The following is a 22933-nucleotide window of genomic DNA, read 5'->3' on the forward strand; positions in this document are numbered from 1 at the left end:
CCTGGGATGAAAAATGTAATAGTTGTAGTAAATTTTAAAAAACAGTATTCCATTGTCACACTGTCCTGGTTGAACTGTGTCTGCAAAGTATTTTAGAGAATTTGATTTCTTTTGAGCAGGTTGCTCCCTTCACTTTATCGCACATTTAGCTCTTGTTCCTCGGGAAAAGGGTAAAGTATAATTCATAGATTTTTCTCCTAAAATGTCCATATAAACTGTTCCTGGAAACAGACAAACTAATAGCAAGAAAAGTCCTGCTCAGTTAAGAAAAGCACAGCCAGATGTGTGCATGTTAATCAGGGCCGGCCCTAGCCACTAAGCGACATAAGAGACCGCTTAGGGCCCCGCGGCCGCAAGGGGCCCCCGACCTCAGCCGTGGCCTCAACTTACTGTTGAGAGTTAGAATAGTTGAATACATAAGGTGCAATTTCAAAAATTGGTTGTGAATTAGTCACTGAGAGTCACTCAATTTGCCATATCATCTAACATTTTTTAGATTGGTGAATTAGTCTAGCCAGCTAGTAGTAATCATGGTCGAATTACCGGGGCATGTGCTCAGGGGCCCTGACTTCCAGAGGGGGCACCCATTGATTTCGTTAGTCACTCCCACTCAGTCATCGCAAAATGTGTAGAATTGCAAGAAATTAGTTATAAAATTGCAAAATCTTCTCTTCGCCCCATGGCAAAATGTGTAGAATTTCAGCAAACTTGCTTTAAAACTGCAACATTCTCTACTTCCCCTGGCAGAATGTGTAGAATTGCAGGAAATATACTCTAAAGTCTCTCTGCCATCAAGAGTGTTTTGCCCTCAAGGTGGGGGGCCCCAAAACATTTTTGTTCACTTAGGTCCCCCAAAAGGCTAGGGCTGGCTCTGATGTCAATCTAGTTTTGAGCCATTGGTCATCTGATAGGGTAGCCTTAGTGCCACAGAGAAGTATCACTTCTTTACTATAACCATCCTTGGTAAAAACATGTGGCTGAGACACTTCATTACACCATGAGTGGCTGAGAAACTTCATTAAAGCCTTTTCATTCAAATATATAAAGAAGCTCAAGAAGTCCACAGAGTGAAAGAATATTAAAACACATTAAATGAGAGTGAATAGAGCCCGAGAAGCTTTGAAATGTATTTGCACTATACGGATGGATCATGTTTAAAATGACATGCTGAACCCTCAACCCCGACGACAACGTTAACGACGATAAGGAAGTTGACAATGTTAACGTGTTGACATCACAAGGCGCTCAGCCTCCTCCTCAGAGAAGACAGTGGAGGCCTACACACTGTGCATTAATAACCCCCCACTGGGCACACACTGGTTGAATCAACGTTGTTTCAACGTCATTTCAATGAAATTACGTTAAACCAACGTGGAATAGATGTTGAATTGACGCCTGTGCCTCAAGTATAAACCTTCAGGAGCACAGTCCTCTGGATCATTAAGAGGTCATGAAGGCAGGGTTAATTATTGGGTAACGTAATGAAACAGAGCAACAGCATCTGCTTGATTTACCCTCCCTCTGCTCCCGATGTGGAGCCTTGTCAGTGATTCATTAGATATGGTTCCAAAAGCTTCCCCGTCGGCTGTTGGTGTGTACACAGATTTGGTCATCTCTGAGATTTCTGTATCTGTCTATAAAATATAGAGCTCTGCTCGAAGCAGCTGTTCAGCTCCACTGGATTCACCAATCCACCGATTCCAGAACGATGTCAGACCCCTTTTATTGCATAATAAATAAACTGGGGACCTCGTTGTTGCTGGAGAGATTCCAAGCCGCTGTAATTTCCTATTTCCAATTCTGTTTCCTTTACTCATTCTCTTTCTCTTGCCCACTCAACCAACCCCTCTCTTCTCCTCTCTCTCTGGCTCGCTCACTCGTTTCATCAACCTCTTTGTTTCTTGTTTTCCTCTCCTTTCAGACCCTCTTTCTCTACCAACATTAATATCATGTCTTCTCTCTCTTCAGACAACAACCTCTCTCGCTCCCTCATCATTGCTCTCCCCATTTTTGTCAACTTCTCATTTGTTGTGTACTTGTACACCCCTCCCTCTATCTTTCTCTCCTCCACCCTTTCCATCTAGTACTCCTTCTTCCTGTAATTTCGCTCACTCTATCACAGAACATCTGCTCTCTCACCTCCCCCCTCTCTCATCTCCCCCTCTCTGCTCTCTCACCTCCAGCTTCTCTCACCTCCCCCATTCTTCTCTCTCACCTCCCCCTTCTCTGCGCTCTCACCTCCCCCCCTCTGCTCTCTCACCTCCCCACTCTCTGCTCTCTCACCTCCCCACTCCCCACTATCTGCTCTCTCACCTCCCCACTCTGACCTCCCCACTCTCTGCTCTCTGACCTCCCCCCTCTCTGCTCTCTCACCTCCCCCTCTCTGCTCTCTCACCTCCCCCCTCTCTGCTCTCTTACCTCCCCCCTCTCTGCTCTCTCACCTCCCCCCTCTCTGCTCTCTCACCTCCCCCCTCTCTGCTCTCTCACCCCCCCCCTCTCTGCTCTCTCACCTCCCCCTTCTCACCTCCCCCCTCTCTGCTCTCTCACCTCCCCCCTCGCTATCTCTCCATCTCTCTGTACTAAAGCGGGATGAAGTAGGGTGTGCGTGGAGAGAATGCCAGTTGAGGGAGATCAATGGAGCCCAAAGCAGTGAGAGCTGTGTTTCTCCCCACTCCTTGTCTCTCTCTCTCTCTTTCCATACTGGGGCCAGGAAGCCACCGGCAGGGCGTAGCTACACACAGTCCCCCCCCCCCCCCCCCCCCCCACTACAGACAGACAGGCAGACAGAGAGACAGAGACAGAGACATAGAGACAGACAGACAGAGAGACAGAAACAGAGACATAGAGACAGACAGAGAGAGAGCTGTACATAATAAGAAATAGATGTATTTTCCGACGTTGACAGAGACAGATGGAGCCCACCTCTCTCTCCACTGATGGAGGAGTGAAGGGATAGATAGAGAGATGGAACCCTCAATAATTGAACAAGGGATTCTCTGAGAATGGAAACAGCACGACACTATCTGTTAATGCCTCAGTATGGGGTTGATGAACAGTAATCATTTTCAGTTCAAGACTGGTTGTCACTGAAAAACAATCCCCTCCCAGTTAAATATATTATCATGACAAGATATGAACCGCCATCTCATAAAATGTTGTGATAATTCCTGAGGAAAGGGGGAGAGAGAGAGAGGAGGTAAAAACAGCATTAACCACCCTGGACATCCAACACCAGCCAAGACAGCAAACCACAGGGTCAATGTATGATCATGGTCACATGATCACATCCTCAGCTCTAAGCACAACAGCCCATTGGTTGACAACCTAAAACAGTCCCTGAAAAGGAGTTTAGTACACAAACACTGAGTCTCTTAACTAAGCCCCTTCACAATCACCTCAACACATCATCCACTGTCCATTCTGTTTGGACTTGGCAGTGAAGACTAGTTAGCATGACCTACACAGGCCTCTCAGCGGTCACGATCCAGACCCAGTGGTCAGCTCATATCCCTCCCCACAGACAGACTAGAGTGCCTCCATTCAGTGATGAACAACTATTCACAGTGTCTGGTCCGTCACTGTAACAACACCCCTTAGGTGAACTCAACCATACATCACTCTGGCAGGTTGGATTACTAGCAATGCTGTTAGCTTCCCCTCTCTCTCCGCGTGTGTCACCTCTCCCTGCCCATCTGGGAGTAAAACAATGATGTGCTCTCTCTGAGACTGTCACAACCCACTGATAGTAAAAGAGAATCTGGTCACAGATGTTGTTCGCTGGCAATCATTCAAGATGGACTGAAATGGTGACAATTTTCTCCCGGAGCGAAATGGCGAGGCTAAGCAGGCTTCACGTTTGCCACCTACCAGATGCCAGGTACATTGTCTCAGTCACTCTCACCTCTGAAGATGTTGACTGAGAAAGCAGTTGAATCATAATGTTCTGGTTATCGCAGGGACACGGGTAGAACGCCTTGTGTCTCCATAGCACATCACCATGCTAATTGAACACTCCTCCCGGGAAAATCACATTCGGTCCCCCAATGGAGACGGTCGTGGCTGATTATATGGAAATACAAACAAAATGTCTTTCGGCCACCTTCACGGTTGTGAGAGATTGCGAGATTAATTAAAATGGAGAGGAGGGCGGGAGGTGTGGGGAGGCATCTGGAGCCGTTAGAGAGTAATGAAACTGAACAGGGGAAATGCAGAAAGTTCATTTAGAGCTTTGCCAACTGAGCACACATTAGCATTCTAATGTCATCAGCAATATTTCAGTGAACAACCCCTCCACCTAGGACCCACCGGGGGCACATTGCATCTGCCAGCTAACTAGACCATGATCAGAGGTCGTTTCCCCCTGACCACTGAGACAAGACTGACAGGATAGGTCAAAGCCATCTGCCAGTGATCCATCATCCCTATTGAAAGGTATGGTAGGTTTTCTATATCCACATTGCATTTACTGTAGGTCTCTCCATCTTTAGGTCTCTCCATCTTTAGGTCTCTCCATCTTTAGGTCTCTCCATCTTTAGGTCTCTCCATCTTTAGGTCTCTCCATCTTTAGGTCTCTCCATCTTTAGGTCTCTCCATCTTTAGGTCTCTCCATCTTTAGGTCTCTCCATCTTTAGGTCTCTCCATCTAGTCTTTTCAGGCCAGGAATTCGTAGAAAAAAGGAAAGGAATCTACAAGCTATTAGGAAAGATAAAGTATCTGATTGTGATTGTAGACTACAGGGGGTAAGGTAAAGAAAGGGCATTTAAGAGTACTGTCACACAGTCACACAGCAGTGGATGGCTCCTTAAGAGGATGAGTCTCTCCCTGTCATGTTAATGGAGTGTGTATAGGAGAGTGGAGAGGAGGCACGGGGAAGGTTGAGTGAAAAGAGATGAGCAAAGAGAGAAGAGGGAAGGTCATGGGGATGTGGAGCGGGACCTAACTGACAGGATTAAGTGCTCAACAAACAGAGGCGGGCCACGCTGGGTTAACCCCTGACAGCCAGAGAGCCAGAGCTCCCCTGGATAACCCAGGCTAAGGCATGATGGATCAGGGCCTGCTGTCAGCCGTAATGACTCCTGTTCTGATAGAGGCTCAGCCAGAGATCAACAGCCGTGGTGGCTGCTCTTCACTGCTTCCCATCACAGTGACGTGTGACACTGGGCATAAAGTAGAAAGTCAATCTGATCAACAACCACCACTCATATGTGGCAGTATATTGTTTTACAAGGACATCGTGGCAGTATATTGTATTATGAGGACATCCTGGCAGTATATTGTTTTACGAGGACATCGTGGCAGTATATTATTTTTACGAGGACATCGTGGCAGTATATTGTTTTTACGAGGACATCGTGGCAGTATATTGTTTTTACGAGGACATCGTGGCAGTATATTGTTTTTACGAGGACGTCGTGGCAGTATATTGTTTTTACGAGGACGTCGTGGCAGTATATTGTTTTTACGAGGACATCGTGCCAGTATATTGTTTTTACGAGGACGTTGTGGCAGTATATTGTTTTTACGAGGACGTCGTGGTAGTATATTGTATTACGAGGACGTCGTGGCAGTATATTGTATTACGAGGACGTCGTGGCAGTATATTGTTTTTACGAGGACGTCGTGGCAGTATATTGTTTTTACGAGGACGTCGTGCCAGTATATTGTTTTTACGAGGACGTTGTGGCAGTATATTGTTTTTACGAGGACGTCGTGGTAGTATATTGTATTACGAGGACATCGTGGCAGTATATTGTATTACGAGGACATCGTGGCAGTATATTGTTTTTACAGGCCGTCGTGGCAGTATATTGTATTACGAGGACATCGTGGCAGTATATTGTTTTTACGAGGCCATCTTGGCAGTATATTGTATTACGAGGACATTGTGGCAGTATATTGTATTACGAGGACGTCGTGGCAGTATATTGTTTTTACGAGGCCATCGTGGCAGTATATTGTATTACGAGGACATCGTGGCAGTATATTGTATTACGAGGACGTCGTAGCAGTATATTGTATTACGAGGACATCGTGGCAGTATATTGTTTTTACGAGGACATCGTGGCAGTATATTGTATTACGAGGACATCGTGGCAGTATATTGTATTACGAGGACATCGTGGCAGTATATTGTTTTTACGAGGACATCGTGGCAGTATATTGTATTACGAGGACATCGTGGCAGTATATTGTATTACGAGGACATCGTGGCAGTATATTGTTTTTACGAGGACGTCATGGCAGTATATTGTATTACGAGGACGTCTCATTTAGTCGTGGAGAGACAATCTGATCTGATGTGCAGGGGAAAATCCATGCTCCAGTACATCAATACGGAGAAGATGTGAAGGACATGAGTCGGTCACTGCTAATGTGATCAACTGGAGGGGATATGACATAACAGTCGGGCGTAATGTGATCAAATGGATCAGAATGGAACATGTGAGCAGATTACACTGTGAATAACTGGGGAGGAACTGGCATCAGTGTCGGTGTAGATTGGAGCCAGCCTCTCAGTATCTCACCTAGAAGAACCTGATTCCACGCTGAGCCCAGGCCTGGGCCCTTATTCAAAAAGCATAGGAGGGCTGATATAGGATCAGGTCCAATCTGTCCATAATACTACTATTCATCATGAGCTTAAACGCTAAACTGATCCTAGATCAGCACTCAGATGCTTTATGAATACGGGAAGGGGACAGTGAATGACTTTGGGTTGACTGTTTGGGTGGGTAGTAATAAGAGTGTATTGGAGCACCTGCGATTTGTCCCAAATGGCACCCTATTCTCCATTTAGTGCACTACCTTTGACCAGGGTTCATAGGGCCCAGAGGGCTCGGGTCCGAAGTAATGTACTCTATAGGGAATAGGGTGCCATTTTGGGATGCATCCATGATGCAGTTCATCTCTACTCCTCCTGCAGGTCCCCAGGGCTCAGGGCTCAGGGCTCAGGGCTCAGGGCTCAGGCCCAACACCATGGCATGGGAAGGAACACATTAGATTCTGTGGCCCCCTTCTTTCTGCCCCCCACCCCTCTCATCCCTCCCCAGTCTCCCCTCTCTCCCCATCTTGTCGCCGTGTCTCTGTGCAGGTGTTTCAGTGACAACAGCCATGGACCGTTGAGGAACCACGCTCATCCCTCGCCACCCTCCAGGCAAGACCAAGCAGCTTACTGAACAGCCACCTCCGAGCCAAACATTGTGGGATGTGCTGGGAACCAGCTTACCAGCTGTGCATGCATAAACACACACACATACAATCACGGACGCACAAAACACATGCGTGCATACAGACACACGGTAAGACACACGTGCATATACACTCCCTCTCCTCTCCCTTCCCCTCCCTCCTAACCAGCCCTCTCGTATCTGCTCTCCAGGCTCCCATGTCTCCCATTGTTTTTCAAATCATTGCAATCATGATGCGTGCTCCAGTAAACCATTGCACAATGACATTACATCACGTGTGAATGCATTTGATGGCACAATAAACCATTTAGGGACATAAAGATTTAGCATAATCTATTATATATAAGCCAGGACAAGCTACAAAACCCTTTCTCGCCATCATAACTGTACAGGCACCTCTGACACTATATCGAAGGCTGTGGAGAGACTGGTGGAGATACGGGAAGCTGGAGGAGGAAGAGAGGGCTGGGGAGGAGGGCCTACCAGGCTTATGGTGACAAGAAAAAAAAGGGGGAACAAAAAAGACTGTAGATCAGTGAAGCCTCTCTCTTTCATATTACTATTATGGTTATGAATGTAGGGTACTCCTTTGACTGACTGGTCCGTTGGGACAAAGGAAAGGAGAAAAAACCCTGATATACAGTACTGCTAGTCTCACAGCGCAGCTTCATAAGGACTATCTGAGCAAAGTGCCCAGAGGCCTCTCCCTAGGGTCTGTGACTGAATCCCAAATGGCACCCTATTCCCAGGGCTCTAGTCAAAAGTAGTGCACTATGTAGGGGATAGGCTGCCCTTTGGGATGCAGCCTGTATTCTGCCCTCTGGTTAGTGAGAAGTAGCTAAACAGAAGAGCCATCTAGCCTGCATGGCGAGGGGATCTCTCAGTACCCTGCGCTTATCAAAATCCCACTACTGGGGCTTCCCGTGGGGCACAGCGGTCTAAGACACTGCATCACAGTGCTAGCTGTGCCACTAGAATTCTGGGTTCGAGTCCAGGCTCTGTCGCAGCCAGCTGCGACCGGGAGACCCATGGGGCGGCGCACAATTGGCCCAGCGTCATCCGGGTTAGGTCAGCAGGGATGTCCTTGTCCCATCGCACACTAGCGACTCATGTGGCGGGCCAGGCGCAGTGCATGCCGACACAGTCGCCAGGTGTACGGTGTTTCTTCCGACACATTGGTGCAGCTGGCTTCCTGGTTAAGTGGGCATTGTGTCAAGAAGCAGTGCAGCTTGGTTGGGTTGTGTTTCGGAGGACTTACGGCTCTCGATTGAGTCCGTACGGGAGTTGCAGCGATGAGACAAGACTAACTACTAATTGGATACCACGAAATTGGGGAGAAAACGGGGTAGTTCCCACTACTGCTACCAACATCTCACCTAATCACACACCATCACCTGTCGTCCCTCAGATACACTATGCAGAGCCCGAGGCCCAACCATGACCTGCTGCCTACAGTGTTGCTTACCCCATGCACCTTATGAATACGCAGTGTCAAGTGTATGTGTGTTTAATGTGCGCAGTTGTGTTTTACACCTCTGGTGCTGACAGCAATGTGAGTCTTAACACCCTTCGGGGGTGTTTACACGACCTTGTCAACACGCACCAACGCATCCAAAATTACACTGAAAAGGGCCTCTAGTCTACAGACTACACTACAGTCCAGTCTACAGACTACACTACAGTCCAGTCAACAGACTACACTACAGTCCAGTCTACAGTCTACAGACTACACTACAGTCCAGTCTACAGACTACACTACAGTCCAGTCTACAGACTACACTACAGTACTGTCTACAGTCTACAGACTACACTACAGTCCAGTCTACAGACTACACTACAGTCCAGTCTACAGACTACACTACAGTCCAGTCAACAGACTACACTACAGTCCAGTCTACAGTCTACAGACTACACTACAGTCCAGTCTACAGACTACACTACAGTCCAGTCTACAGTCTACACTACAGTACTGTCTACAGTCTACAGACTACACTACAGTCCAGTCTACAGACTACACTACAGTCCAGTCTACACACTACACTACAGTCCGGTCTACAGACTACACTACAGTCCAGTCTACAGACTACACTACAATACTGTCTACAGACTACACTACAGTACTGTCTACAGACTACACTACAGTACTGTCTACAGACTACACTACAGTACTGCAGGTCTGAGTGATGGAGGGGAGGCTGGGGAGTTTCACTGCACAACCTGAGGAACACTTTAACTGTGGTGAACAGTGAACAGGCAGAATAACTGGAAAAGAGAGAGGCAAAAAGGGCAAATGAAGGGGAAAATGACCGGCCGTGCAGAGAGCTTTATCCACTTAGGACAGAGATACAGCCAGAGAAGAGAAAAGAGGGGGGGGGATACAGCCAGAAGAGAAAAGAGGGGGGGAGATACAGCCAGAGAAGAGAAAAGAGGGGGGGAGATACAGCCAGAGAAGAGCAGAGAGAGGGGGAGATACAGCCAGAGAAGAGAAAAGAGGGGGGGGAGATACAGCCAGAGAAGAGAAAAGAGGGGAGAGATACAGCCAGAGAAGAGAAAAGAGGGGGGGAGATACAGCCAGAGAAGAGAAAAGAGGGGGGGAGATACAGCCAGAAGAGAAAAGAGGGGGAGAGATACAGCCAGAGAAGAGAAAAGAGGGGAGAGATACAGCCAGAGAAGAGAAAAGAGGGGGGGAGATACAGCCAGAGAAGAGCAGAGAGAGGGGGAGATACAGCCAGAGAAGAGCAGAGAGAGGGGGAGATACAGCCAGAGAAGAGAAAAGAGGGGGGGAGATACAGTCAGAGAAGAGCAGAGAGAGGGGGAGATACAGCCAGAGAAGAGCAGAGAGAGGGGGAGATACAGCCAGAGAAGAGAAAAGAGGGGGGGAGATGCAGCCAGAGAAGAGAAAAGAGGGGGGGAGATACAGCCAGAGAATAGCAGAGAGAGGGGGAGATACAGTCAGAGAAGAGCAGAGAGAGGGGGAGATACAGCCAGAGAAGAGAAAAGAGGGGGGGAGAGATACAGCCAGAGAAGAGAAGAGAGGGGGAGAGATACAGCCAGAGAAGAGAAGAGAGGGGAGAGATACAGCCAGAGAAGAGAAAAGGGGGGGAGATACAGCCAGAGAAGAGCAGAGAGAGGGGGAGATACAGTCAGAGAAGAGCAGAGAGAGGGGGAGATACAGCCAGAGAAGAGAAAAGAGGGGGGGAGAGATACAGCCAGAGAAGAGAAGAGAGGGGGAGAGATACAGCCAGAGAAGAGAAGAGAGGGGAGAGATACAGCCAGAGAAGAGAAAAGGGGGGGAGATACAGCCAGAGAAGAGAAAAGAGGGGGAGAGATACAGCCAGAGAAGAGCAGAGAAAAGAGAGGGGAGATACAGCCAGAGAAGAGAAAAGGGGGGAGATACAGCCAGAGAAGAGAAAAGAGGGAGAGAGATACAGCCAGAGAAGAGCAGAGAGAGGGGGAGATACAGCCAGAGAAGAGCAGAGAGGGGGAGAGATACAGCCAGAGAAGAGCAGAGAGGGGGGGAGATACAGCCAGAGAAGAGCAGAGAGGGGGAGAGATACAGCCAGAGAAGAGCTGAGAGGGGGAGAGATACAGCCAGAGAAGAGAAGGGGAGAGATACAGCCAGAGAAGAGCAGAGAGGGGGGGAGATACAGCCAGAGAAGAGCAGAGAGGGGGAGAGATACAGCCAGAGAAGAGCTGAGAGGGGGAGAGATACAGCCAGAGCAGAGAGGGAGAGAGATACAGCCAGAGAAGAGCAGAGAGAGGGGGAGATACAGCCAGAGAAGAGCAGAGAGGGGGAGAGATACAGCCAGAGAAGAGCAGAGAGAGAGAGAGATACAGCCAGAGAAGAGCAGAGAGAGGGGGAGATACAGCCAGAGAAGAGCAGAGAGGGGGAGAGATACAGCCAGAGAAGAGCTGAGAGGGAGAGAGATACAGCCAGAGAAGAGCAGAGAGAGGGGGAGATACAGCCAGAGAAGAGCAGAGAGGGGGAGAGATACAGCCAGAGAAGAGCAGAGAGGGGGAGAGATACAGCCAGAGAAGAGCTGAGAGGGAGAGAGATACAGCCAGAGAAGAGCAGAGAGAGGGGGAGATACAGCCAGAGAAGAGCAGAGAGGGGGAGAGATACAGCCAGAGAAGAGCAGAGAGAGTGAGAGATACAGCCAGAGGGAATGAATGCAATAGAGAAGAGAAGCCTTAACAATCAGGAGGATGGCAAAGAAAGAACCAAGACAATTTATATAGGAGAAAAAAATATTAAGAAAACACAGAAAGGGAAAGAAATAACTTTGAGAGCGAGAGAGGGAGAGAGAGCGAATAAGAAGGAAAGAGAGAGAGAGAGAGAGAGAGAGAGAGAGAGAGAGAATGAACAGAGCATCTCCTAGACAGAGTGGAGATGATTGTGTATCACCCTGGTGAAGTGGGACTGAAGAGGCCTTGTCTTCATCATCCCCACAGTTGAGACCGTATTAGGCAGTATTCATGTGCACACACACTCACTCACATATACAATGCCTCGCGCACACATGCCGGAAGTGCCCTGCCAAGGCGCCGTCTACCCGTCTGCCCGATACAGTTACCTAGGGATATGTCAGAATCATCAAAAGATTACATCCTCATTACAAAGGCCTATCTCGCCTCACCCCCGCTCGCTGCCACCTGTCAGCCAATCAGGAGCCCGTGTCGCCTTCCCAGTTAGGACCTAGCGGCTGGTGCCCGGAGGCCCTCCTCACCCTCGCCAGACAGCGCTGCAACAAAAACCACATATGTCTCCAGGTATAACTAGGTATATGTATGCAGGGTCTGGGCCTCATATTGGAGAGAGAGAGACAGAAGCTGAGTGGGCGGTGAGAGCAGGTTTCATGGCCAGACCTATAATCATATAGAGGAGGAAGGTCGTACCTAAGGAGGAGGGCAGTAAGTGACACAAATAAGTGTGTGTTTGTTTGTACCACAGGAGGTTGGTGGCACCTTAATTGGGGAGGACACACTCGTGGTAATGGCTGGAGCGGAATCAGTGGAATGGTACCAAATTAATCAGAAACATGGTTTCCATGTGTTTGATGCCATTCCATTCGCTCCGTTCCAGCCATTATTATTGGCTGTCCTCCCCTCAGCAGCCTCCTGTGGTATGTATGCATGTAATGTATGTGTGTGTGTATGCGTGGGGTGTGTGTATACACGTGGTATGTGTGTGTATATGCATGGTGTGTGTGTGTATATGCGTGGTGTGTGTATACGTGTGGTGTGTGTGTGTGTGTGTATATGCGTGGTGTGTGTGTGGTGTATGTATGTGCGTGGTGTGTGTATATGCATGATGTGTGTGTGTGTGTATATGCGTGGTGTGTGTGTGTATGTGAGTGTGTAAGTAAGGCCTGAGATATGAGCGATCCAACTAAAGGAACAACAGAGCCCCATAACTGGTTGTAATGTGTTGTGCTCAGTCATGAACCATTCAACGAGTATTGGAGAATATAATGCCAGGCTTACACAGCAGATTTAAACCTCAGCCACTGGAGATGAGCTAAGCTGGGTTTAAGAGATCTGTTTCCCCAAGACCTGTTTGCCAAAATCAACTAGCAAATAGCTATGGGCATCCTTAAGGGGGATAAGAATCAAGAGGAAACTAGGGTGCCTGTATCCCACCAACCAAATACCCTATGGTCCACATGAACACCGCTTCTCCCTGGCAGGCTCTCACTGAGTCGCAAGGATATACAGAGCCTTCAGAAAGTATTCACACCCCTTGACTTTTTCAAAATGTTGTTGTGTTACAGCCTGAATGTAAAAGGTATTAAATTGAGATGTTTTGTCACTGGCCTACACTTAATACCCCATTATATCAAAGTGGAAGGATGTCCAGACATTTTTTACAAATTAATAACAAATGAAAAGCTGAAAAATCTTGAGTCCATAGGTATTCGATCCCTTTGTTATGACAAGCCTAAATAAGTTCAGGAGTAAAAATGTGCTTAACAAGTCACATAATAAGTTGCATGGACTCACTCTGTGTGCAATAATGGTGTTTAACATGATTTTGAATGACTACCTCATCTCTGTACCCCACACGTTACAATTATCCCTCAGTCTAGCAACGGATTTCAAACACAGATTCAACCACAAAGACCAGGGAGGTTTGTCAAGGTCTGGCAAAGGGAGCCTATTGGTAGATGGGTACAAATACAAAACAGCAGATGTTGAATATCCCATTGAGCATGGTGAAGTTATTAATTACACTTTGGATGGTGTATCAACACACTCTGTCACTACAAAGGAGAGGAAACCGCTCAGGGATTTCACCATGAGGCCAACGGTGATTTTAAAACAGTTAGCTGTAAAACAATGGCTGAGATGCGAGAAAACTGAGGATAGATCAATAACATTGTAGTTACTCCACTATACTAACCTAATTGACAGTGTGAAAATAAGGAAGCATGTACAAAATACAAATATTCCAAAACATGCATCTTGTTTGCACTAAAGTATTACTGCAAAAAATGTGACAAAGCTACTGAGCACAACACATTATGTTTGGGTAAAATCCAATCCAATACATTACTGAGTACCAGTCTCCATATTTTACAGCATAGTGGTGGCTGCATCATGTTATGGGTATGCTTGTAACCGTTAAGGACTGGGGAGTTTTTCAAGATGAAAAAAAAAAAGAATGCAGTTAAGCAAAATCTTAGAGGAAAACCTGGTTCAGTCTTCTTTCCCCCAGACAGTGGGAGATGAATACACCTTTCAGTCTGAAGGCACCGTATGCCATTTAGCAGGGATTCTATCCAAACTGACTTGCATACATTTCCGCCACAGCAGGAATCGAACCCACAACCCTGACAGTGCCGTGCTCTAGCAACTGAACCGCAAAGGAGTAATAAATAAAGTAATCAACTGATATGTACACAATAAGATAGAACTATTACAGAATGGATTTGAATGTGCCATGTCAAGTATGACTGTATTTACTATACTTAAAGTGGATAGTGTCCTGGACGTGCAACAGTATGTAAATAGTATATAATAGAACAGCAGCATTGAGTCTGTTGTTGACTCTCCCCCTGTTGCATCTCCCCTCTCTCTGCTTCCAACACCCACTCAACCTGCACCAGTCACCAGTCACCATTCACCATTCACCAGGCACCAGTCACCAGTCACCAGCACCAGTCACCAGCACCAGTCACCAGCACCAGTCACCAGTCACCAGCACCAGTCACCAGTCACCAGCACCAGTCACCAGCACCAGTCACCAGTCACCAGTCACCAGCACCAGTCACCAGTCACCAGTCACCAGCACCTCTAAAGGCCACAACGTTGAGCAAACAACGTTGAAAGAGTAGCACAGCTTCTTGTTTCCAAGATGTTTTGGGGTGGGGGTGCTGATACTCTGCTAATGAGTACTTTTCTCCTCTCAAACAGGAGTAATGAAAGGCACCCCTACTTCCCGCAGCTATGCCTGTGGCAATCTGGTTAACAATATACTCTGATGGGATCGGTTTCATTCCCTTCAAAGAGCATGCTTCTATCGATTACTGAGCTGTGGTCGACAGAGGAAGATGGAGGTGAGAGAAGGAGTGGAGGAGGTTTTGTAATGGACTCTCCATGCCTCCCTCATCAGTCCCTTTTGTTTTGAAATCCCGCTCTGCTATTCTACTTCTCTCCGTCTCTTTCTCTTGCTACATTTTATTAATAAAGAAACAAAGAGAGAGAAAGAGCTCAAAATGCCTTGAAAACTAATCCATTAGCAGAAGACTGCAGCTCTCAGGCTGTCTCTTTTTTGTACTTTTTTACCACTTTTTCTCCCCAATTTCGTGGTATCCAATTGGTAGTTAGTCATGTCACATCTTTCCAACTCCCGTACGGACTCGGGAGAGGCGAATGTTGAGAGCCGTGCGTCCCCCGAAACACGACCCTGCCAAGCTGCACTGCTACTTGTCACACTGTTCTCTTAAACCGGAAGCCAGCGCACCAATGTGTCGGAGGAATGACAGTACAGCTGACAAACGAAGTCCGTATGCAAGCACCGGGCCCACAACAAGACATCCCGGCCAGCTCTCACTCTTCTGAGAGAGAGGAGAGGGAGAAAGAGAAAGGAGTACAGTGATCTCAGAGAGAGGGGGACGACTGACACACAAATGTATTCTCTCAGTACTGTGTCTCTATAGTGAGTGTCTCTATAGTACGTGTCTCTATAGTACGTGTCTCTATAGTACGTGTCTCTGTAGTGCGTGTCTCTATAGTGAGTGTCTCTATAGTGTGTGTCTCTATAGTGAGTGTCTCTATAGTGCGTGTCTCTATAGTGCGTGTCTCTATAGTGCGTGTCTCTGTAGTGCGTGTCTCTATAGTGCGTGTCTCTATAGTGAGTGTCTCTATAGTGAGTGTCTCTAAAATGAGTGTCTCTACAGTGTGTGTCTCTGTAGTGCGTGTCTCTGTAGTGCGTGTCTCTATAGTGTATGTCTCTATAGTACGTGTCTCTATAGTGAATGTCTCTATAGTACGTGTCTCTATAGTGCGTGTCTCTATAGTGAGTGTCTCTATAGTGCGTGTCTCTATAGTGAGTGTCTCTATAGTGCGTGTCTCTATAGTGCGTGTCTCTATAGTGCGTGTCTCTATAGTGAGTGTCTCTATAGTACGTGTCTCTATAGTGCGTGTCTCTATAGTGAGTGTCTCTATAGTGAGTGTCTCTATAGTGAGTGTCTCTATAGTGCGAGTCTCTATAGTACGTGTCTCTATAGTGTATGTCTCTATAGTGTGTGTCTCTATAGTGAATGTCTCTATAGTACGTGTCTCTATAGTGCGTGTCTCTATAGTGCGTGTCTCTATAGTACGTGTCTCTATAGTACGTGTCTCTGTAGTGCGTGTCTCTGTAGTGTGTGTCTCTGTAGTGTATGTCTCTGTAGTGTGTGTCTCTGTAGTGTGTGTCTCTGTAGTGTGTGTCTCTGTAGTGTGTGTCTCTATAGTGTGTGTCTCTGTAGTGTGTGTCTCTATAGTGTGTGTCTCTGTAGTGTGTGTCTCTATAGTCATTGTCTCTGTAGTGTGTGTCTCTATAGTGTGTGTCTCTGTAGTGTGTGTCTCTGTAGTGTGTGTCTCTGTAGTGTGTGTCTCTGTAGTGTGTGTCTCTGTAGAGTGTACAGGCGTGAAATTAGGAGTGCTCTGTTCGTTACGGCTGTTAAAACGTCCCTGCCACAATAGTGAATTATGGAGCTCAGTTTGCCCTGTTGAGTGTCTATATTTCAACAGCACAGAAAGAACATCTGAGTGAGTCAGGAGATGTGTGTGTGTGTGTGTGTGTGTGTGCATATGGCTTTTGTTTTGCAGCTACTGAATGTTTAGAAGTCACCACATAAGTCTATGTGACAGAGATGGTTTGTGTATGTGTGTTTTGGTATGAAAGTCCCATCCCTCTGCCATCTTTGTTTACAGCTCCTCTCCTCTTCTCCAAAGCTTGTTGTTATGCCGTTGGGCACGTCGCTATACAGGAGGCAAGACAAATCCGATCAGGCCGCAGCCAGCGAACAATAGACCCGGGCCAATGGAATAACGCTAAAAAAGCACAATACCATCAAACAAAGTGACACTCACAGAACACCAATGTGAGCGATAAAGCCAGCCTTCATCCTCCTCTTCTCTCTGCTCCACTTTCATTGATTTCTCCTCTTTTCTCTCTCTTGCCTATTCCCCAGGTACAGCCATGTTCGCCTGGCAACTAACTGCATTTAAATAGAAATTAGCTGTGTGAATGGTTGGCTGGCCCACTCCCATTCACTCCCAATTGACTCAACAGACTGACTATTAAAGACATATGGAGACACTCTGTAGTAAACACTGATTGTTATGACTCTACCAGCCATTTTTCATGTCACACTGGGACTTATCAGGCCCATTGAATCCAGGGGGGGGATCATGGAAATATTACCTGTCAGTCTCTATCAGTCTCTATCATCATGGCGGTGGCGAGTACAGTCCTTTGAGGTTGGTTGCATAGGGGGTAGTTGGTGGGTTGCATAGGGGGTAGTTGGTTGGTTGCATAGGGGGTAGCTGGTTGGTTGCATAGGGGGTAGTTGGTGGGTTGCATAGGGGGTAGTTGGTTGGTTGCATAGGGGGTAGTTGGTTGGTTGCATAGGGGGTAGTTGATTGGTTGCATAGGGGGTAGTTAGTTGGTTGGTTGCATAGGGGGTAGTTGGTTGGTTGCATAGGGGGCAGTTGATTGGTTGCATAGGGGGTAGTTGATTGGTTGCATAGGGGGTAGTTGGTGGGTTGCATAGGGGTAGTTGGTGGGTTGCATAGGGGGTAGTTGGTTGGTTGGTTGCATAGGGGGTAGTTGGTGGGTTGCATAGGGGTAGTTGGTTGGTTGCATAGGAGGTAGTTGGTTGGTTGCATAGGGGGTAGTTGGTGGGTTGCATAGGGGGTAGTTGGTGGGTTGCATAGGGGGTAGTTGGTGGGTTGCATAGGGGGTAGTTGGTTGGTTGGTTGCATAGGGGGTAGTTGGTTGGTTGCATAGGGGGTAGTTGATTGGTTGCTTAGGGGGTAGTTGGTTGGTTGCATAGGGGGTAGTTGGTTGGTTGCATAGGGGGTAGTTGATTGGTTGCATAGGGGGTAGTTGATTGGTTGCATAGGGGGTAGTTGGTTGGTTGCATAGGGGGTAGTTGGTGGGTTGCATAGGGGGTAGTTGGTTGGTTGCATAGGGGGTAGTTAGTTGGTTGCATAGGGGGTAGTTGGTTGGTTGCATAGGGGGTAGTTGGTTGGTTGCATAGGGGGTAGTTGGTTGGTTGCATAGGGGGTAGTTAGTTGGTTGCATAGGGGGTAGTTGGTTGGTTGCATAGGGGGTAGTTGGTTGGTTGCATAGGGGTAGTTGGTGGGTTGCATAGGGGTAGTTGGTCGGTTGCATAGGGGGTAGTTGGTCGGTTGCATAGGGGGTAGTTGGTTGGTTGCATAGGGGGTAGTTGGTTGGTTGCATAGGGGTAGTTGGTGAGTTGCATAGGGGTAGTTGGTCGGTTGCATAGGGGGTAGTTGGTTGGTTGCATAGGGGTAGTTGGTTGGTTGCATAGGGGGTAGTTGGTTGGTTGCATAGGGGGTAGTTGGTTGGTTGCATAGGGGTAGTTGGTGGGTTGCATAGGGGTAGTTGGTCGGTTGCATAGGGGGTAGTTGGTTGGTTGCATAGGGGGTAGTTGGTGGGTTGCATAGGGGGTAGTTGGTTGGTTGCATAGGGGGTAGCTGGTTGGTTGCATAGGGGGTAGTTGGTGGGTTGCATAGGGGGTAGTTGGTTGGTTGGTTGCATAGGGGGTAGTTGGTTGGTTGCATAGGGGTAGTTGGTTGGTTGCATAGGGGTAGTTGGTGGGTTGCATAGGGGGTAGTTGGTTGGTTGCATAGGGGGTAGTTGATTGGTTGCATAGGGGGTAGTTGGTGGGTTGCATAGGGGGTAGTTGGTGGGTTGCATAGGGGGTAGTTGGTTGGTTGCATAGGGGTAGTTGGTTGGTTGCATAGGGGTAGTTGGTGGGTTGCATAGGGGGTAGTTGGTTGGTTGCATAGGGGGTAGTTGATTGGTTGCATAGGGGTTAGTTGGTTGGTTGCATAGGGTGTAGTTGGTTGGTTGCATAGGGGGTAGTTGGTGGGTTGCATAGGGGGTGGTTGGTGGGTTGCATAGGGGGTAGCTGGTGGGTTGCATAGGGGGTAGCTGATTGGTTGCATAGGGAGTAGTTGGTTGGTTGCATAGGGGGTAGTTGGTGGGTTGCATAGGGGGTAGTTGGTGGGTTGCATAGGGGGTAGTTGGTGGGTTGCATAGGGGGTAGTTGGTGGGTTGCATAGGGGGTAGTTGGTGGGTTGCATAGGGGGTAGTTGGTGGGTTGCATAGGGGGTAGTTGGTGGGTTGCATAGGGGGTAGTTGGTTGGTTGCATAGGGGGTAGTTGGTTGGTTGCATAGGGGTAGTTGGTTGGTTGCATAGGGGTAGTTGGTGGGTTGCATAGGGAGTAGTTGGTTGGTTGCATAGGGGGTAGTTGGTGGGTTGCATAGGGGGTAGTTGGTGGGTTGCATAGGGGGTAGTTGGTGGGTTGCATAGGGGGTAGTTGGTTGGTTGCATAGGGGGTAGTTGGTTGGTTGCATAGGGGTAGTTGGTTGGTTGCATAGGGGTAGTTGGTGGGTTGCATAGGGGGTAGTTGGTTGGTTGCATAGGGGTAGTTGGTGGGTTGCATAGGGGGTAGTTGGTTGGTTGCATAGGGGTAGTTGGTGGGTTGCATAGGGGTAGTTGGTGGGTTGCATAGGGGTAGTTGGTGGGTTGCATAGGGGGTAGTTGGTTGGTTGCATAGGGGGTAGTTGGTTGGTTGCATAGGGGGTAGTTGGTTGGTTGCATAGGGGGTAGTTGGTGGGTTGCATAGGGGGTAGTTGGTGGGTTGCATAGGGGTAGTTGGTGGGTTGCATAGGGGGTAGTTGGTTGGTTGCATAGGGGGTAGTTGGTGGGTTGCATAGGGGGTAGTTGATTGGTTGCATAGGGGGTAGTTGGTTGGTTGCATAGGGGGTAGTTGGTTGGTTGCATAGGGGGTAGTTGGTTGGTTGCATAGGGGGTAGTTGGTGGGTTGCATAGGGGGTAGTTGGTTGGTTGCATAGGGGGTAGTTGGTTGGTTGCATAGGGGGTAGTTGGTTGGTTGCATAGGGGGTAGTTGGTGGGTTGCATGGGGGTAGTTGGTTGGTTGCATAGGGGGTCGTTTAGGGTTTAATTGGTTCAGACAAAGGCTGGCACACAATGCAAATTGCTATAATTAACAGTGCATCATTTATTTCTCTGCAGGCAGAATGGCAGTTAGTTTAGGATGATTCCTCCTGCCAGTATGTCCTCGATGCTTGACACTCATGAGCTATAACAATCCATCCCTGCCATCCCAGTGAAATACAAGAGGACTTTGTATAATGTGAGAGAGAATGTGTCCAACTCTGTGAGAAAGAACAATGCTAGGAGAAATGATTGCTGCGGTACATTTTCAGTGGCAATGTAGCGTTTACATTAGTGGTGAAACCGAGAATCCAGAGTGAAAGTTGGGGAAAAAATAACACTCATTGACAACTTAACTGAAGTAGAGATCCACCTCGTCTATTTCTGCTAGTTATTTCAGTCAGAGAGAGAGATCGGCTCTGGTGCCACTCAATGTTTTCTGTGATGTTTGGATTCCAAACACAAGAGTGATGTGTGTGTGTGGTGTGTGGTGTGTGGTGTGTGTGGTGTGTGGGTATGTGTGTGTGTGTGTGGTGTGTGGGTATGTGTGTGTGTGTGTGTGTGTGTGTGTGTGTGTGTGTGTGTGTGTGTGTGTGTGTGTGTGTGTGTGTGTGTGTGTGTGTGTGTGTGTGTGTGTGTGTGTGTGTGTGTGTGTACGTTGACGTGTGGAAGAGATTCATAGCCAATGCTGTTAATTAATTATCCTGTTATCGGTCCTTCATTATTTCTACACTGCCTTATTTAATGTCAGTCCATGATGCAATCAGTAATGTGTCTCACTAACAAAGCTTTCATGTGATTCTATACAGCACCTGTCATTGTGAGAGGCCATGAGTGTTGAAGATGATGATTTGAAGGAGGATGAGGTTCATACCCTGAACCAGTGTGACAGAACAATGTGGACTGTATTAGGCCATGATCGGAATATAGGAACACATGTTGGTATTAACAACCAATTAAGTGACAGATTGGATCAGGCGTCCCCAGTGCTGAGGGGAACAGGACGGGTTGAAGACTAGCTAGCTGTCATCCTGCTGGAAGACCCTGGATGCATCCCAAATGGCACCCTATTATCTATAATAGTTCACTTCTTTTGATTAAGGTCCATAGGGCTCTGATCAAAAGTAGTGTACTATATAGGGAATAGGGTGCCAATTGGAACAGGCCATCTCTCTACATGATCAATAATTAAATGATCGTTAGACTGCACAGGCAGTCCTTCCTAATTCACACATTACAGTGCCAGTTTAGCCTGCTGTTTGCTTAACAACATTTCATAGCGTGGGTTGGGAGGTTCTTTTATCCCTTCCTGGCACCGTTACTATTTTGGAGGCAAGATCTGACAGTGCAGGCCTAGATGAAAGCCCTAAAATGAAAGACTTGTCAGAGAGCGGTAATAGGTTGGATGCGTAAGTCTTGCATTTAATAGACCCAGGGGAGAAGGGGAGGGAGAGCATCAGAGGGGGGAACTAAAGGGAGGAAGAGTGTGTGTGTGCATTTTCATTATAGAAGAGTGAAGAACAGCCCCACCTGAACACCTGTGAATACACCGATGCAAGCCCCACCTTTCGCATATCGGCAAGAAACGGAGTGAGGAAGGATATGGACTCCAGTAAGGTGATGCAATATGAACAGTATCTTATCTTCAACCTGTATCGGAACAGATGTTCTCTGTTCTGTTTAACTTCCTATTTACAGGAATAGCGGGCCTGCTCTGCAGCAGCTCAATAATGAGTAACAGGCTAATTAAGCAGGTAATTTATTACATCTTAAAACCTGCAGTATCTGATTTCTGTAAGCTGAGCTGAGCACGGCTCTTTCACTGAGAGGCAGCCCATCCAGTGAAAGGCAATAGCCTCTCTGGGCGGTTGAGATTACCGCTGCTTTCCGCTGCTCGTACAGGTCCTTCTATAAAATAATCCTGATTTTGACCAATTACCCATATTCATTATGTCAGCTGGAGGCTTCATTCACAGGGCCGCAGCCTGCAGTGTGTTGCGTGGCCGAGCCATGAGGGGTCCTGTCCTGCAGAGGGTTCAGTATAGATAATTCAGGGATTAGCCTAGCTAGGCAGCAGCCTTCGCCAGAGTCAGCACAAAAACAGAAGGACAGAATGAATGGGTGAGTGGGCACCCCATTCCAGGTAATCTGCGACAGTTTTAGTGTACTTAGTGGTTGAATCAAGGAAAAATAGAGGATGGAGAATGAGCAATGTTCTCTTCCTGGTGCTGCCGGCAAGGGGTACTGGATAGTGGTGTGTATTCATTGATGCCAATCGAAGCCAGGCTTCCCTACCAAATATACAATAATGTATCTTTCGTCTCTGTGTTTCATACCTTTCCTTAAATTCACAATAGGCTGAATATATCTCACCAGACAAAGCATCCGCGTGAACATCCCTCTGTCTCAGTATGTGTAGCGTATCTATCTGATGCTGTCTGGTCAGAATGAGTATGACATTGTTGCCGCCCGTAGCATTAAATGCAAGGGAAGACAGTGAGCATTTGGCATCCCTTGCTAAATTTGTTTTATAAAATAATAGCTAATCAGTACTGAGTCAGCTCATCTGTCAAGGGAAGCCAGTTTGGATTTGCTAGCTAGCTAATTTAGTACCTAAATTATCCATCGATGGAGATAGGAATTTGGACTTGTGGTTTTACCTAATTCTCTGTACTTGTCAATGATTATAGTGGCGAATCTGATCCAACCATAAATTCATACAGTGTCCTTAGAGGGTGGTAGTTCAACATGTAGCTAGATGTAGTATGCTAATGTTAACTAGCTGGCCTGGTGTATTGTTGCCCATGAAAGGAAGTCAGGCTAGCAGGAAGTATTTTAGCCAAGGACAACAAAAACTTAAAGTGTATACTGTATGACATTTTAACCAATTTTAAAGACAGGAGGATGGCCATGTTTTTCTAATTGCACACACACGCATGCAAGCACGCACAGAGAGAAATCAGACTCATGGACAGCCACATCATATTTAGCTTACATTGATTGGACTAAATAGTTTTTGGTATCTTTTAGTTGTCCCTGTATTAGACA

General features: G+C 47.4%; 1 protein-coding gene across 3 annotated transcripts in view; it reads right to left on the minus strand.

Annotated features, from left to right (window-relative positions):
- LOC129822037 (sodium/calcium exchanger 2-like) overlaps nt 1–22933 on the minus strand; it is a 100151-nt gene that overhangs the window by 67030 nt on the left and 10188 nt on the right. The window contains exon 2 of one of the 3 annotated variants that reach the window (XM_055879889.1): nt 11825–11929. The exons of the other annotated variants lie outside the window; for them this stretch is intronic. The gene's annotated coding sequence lies outside the window, so the exon portion shown is untranslated. The remainder of the gene's footprint in view (nt 1–11824; nt 11930–22933) is intronic. 3 annotated transcript variants of the gene reach the window in all.

The sequence above is a fragment of the Salvelinus fontinalis genome, chromosome 24, assembly GCF_029448725.1.
Source record: "Salvelinus fontinalis isolate EN_2023a chromosome 24, ASM2944872v1, whole genome shotgun sequence".
NCBI lineage: Eukaryota > Metazoa > Chordata > Actinopteri > Salmoniformes > Salmonidae > Salvelinus > Salvelinus fontinalis.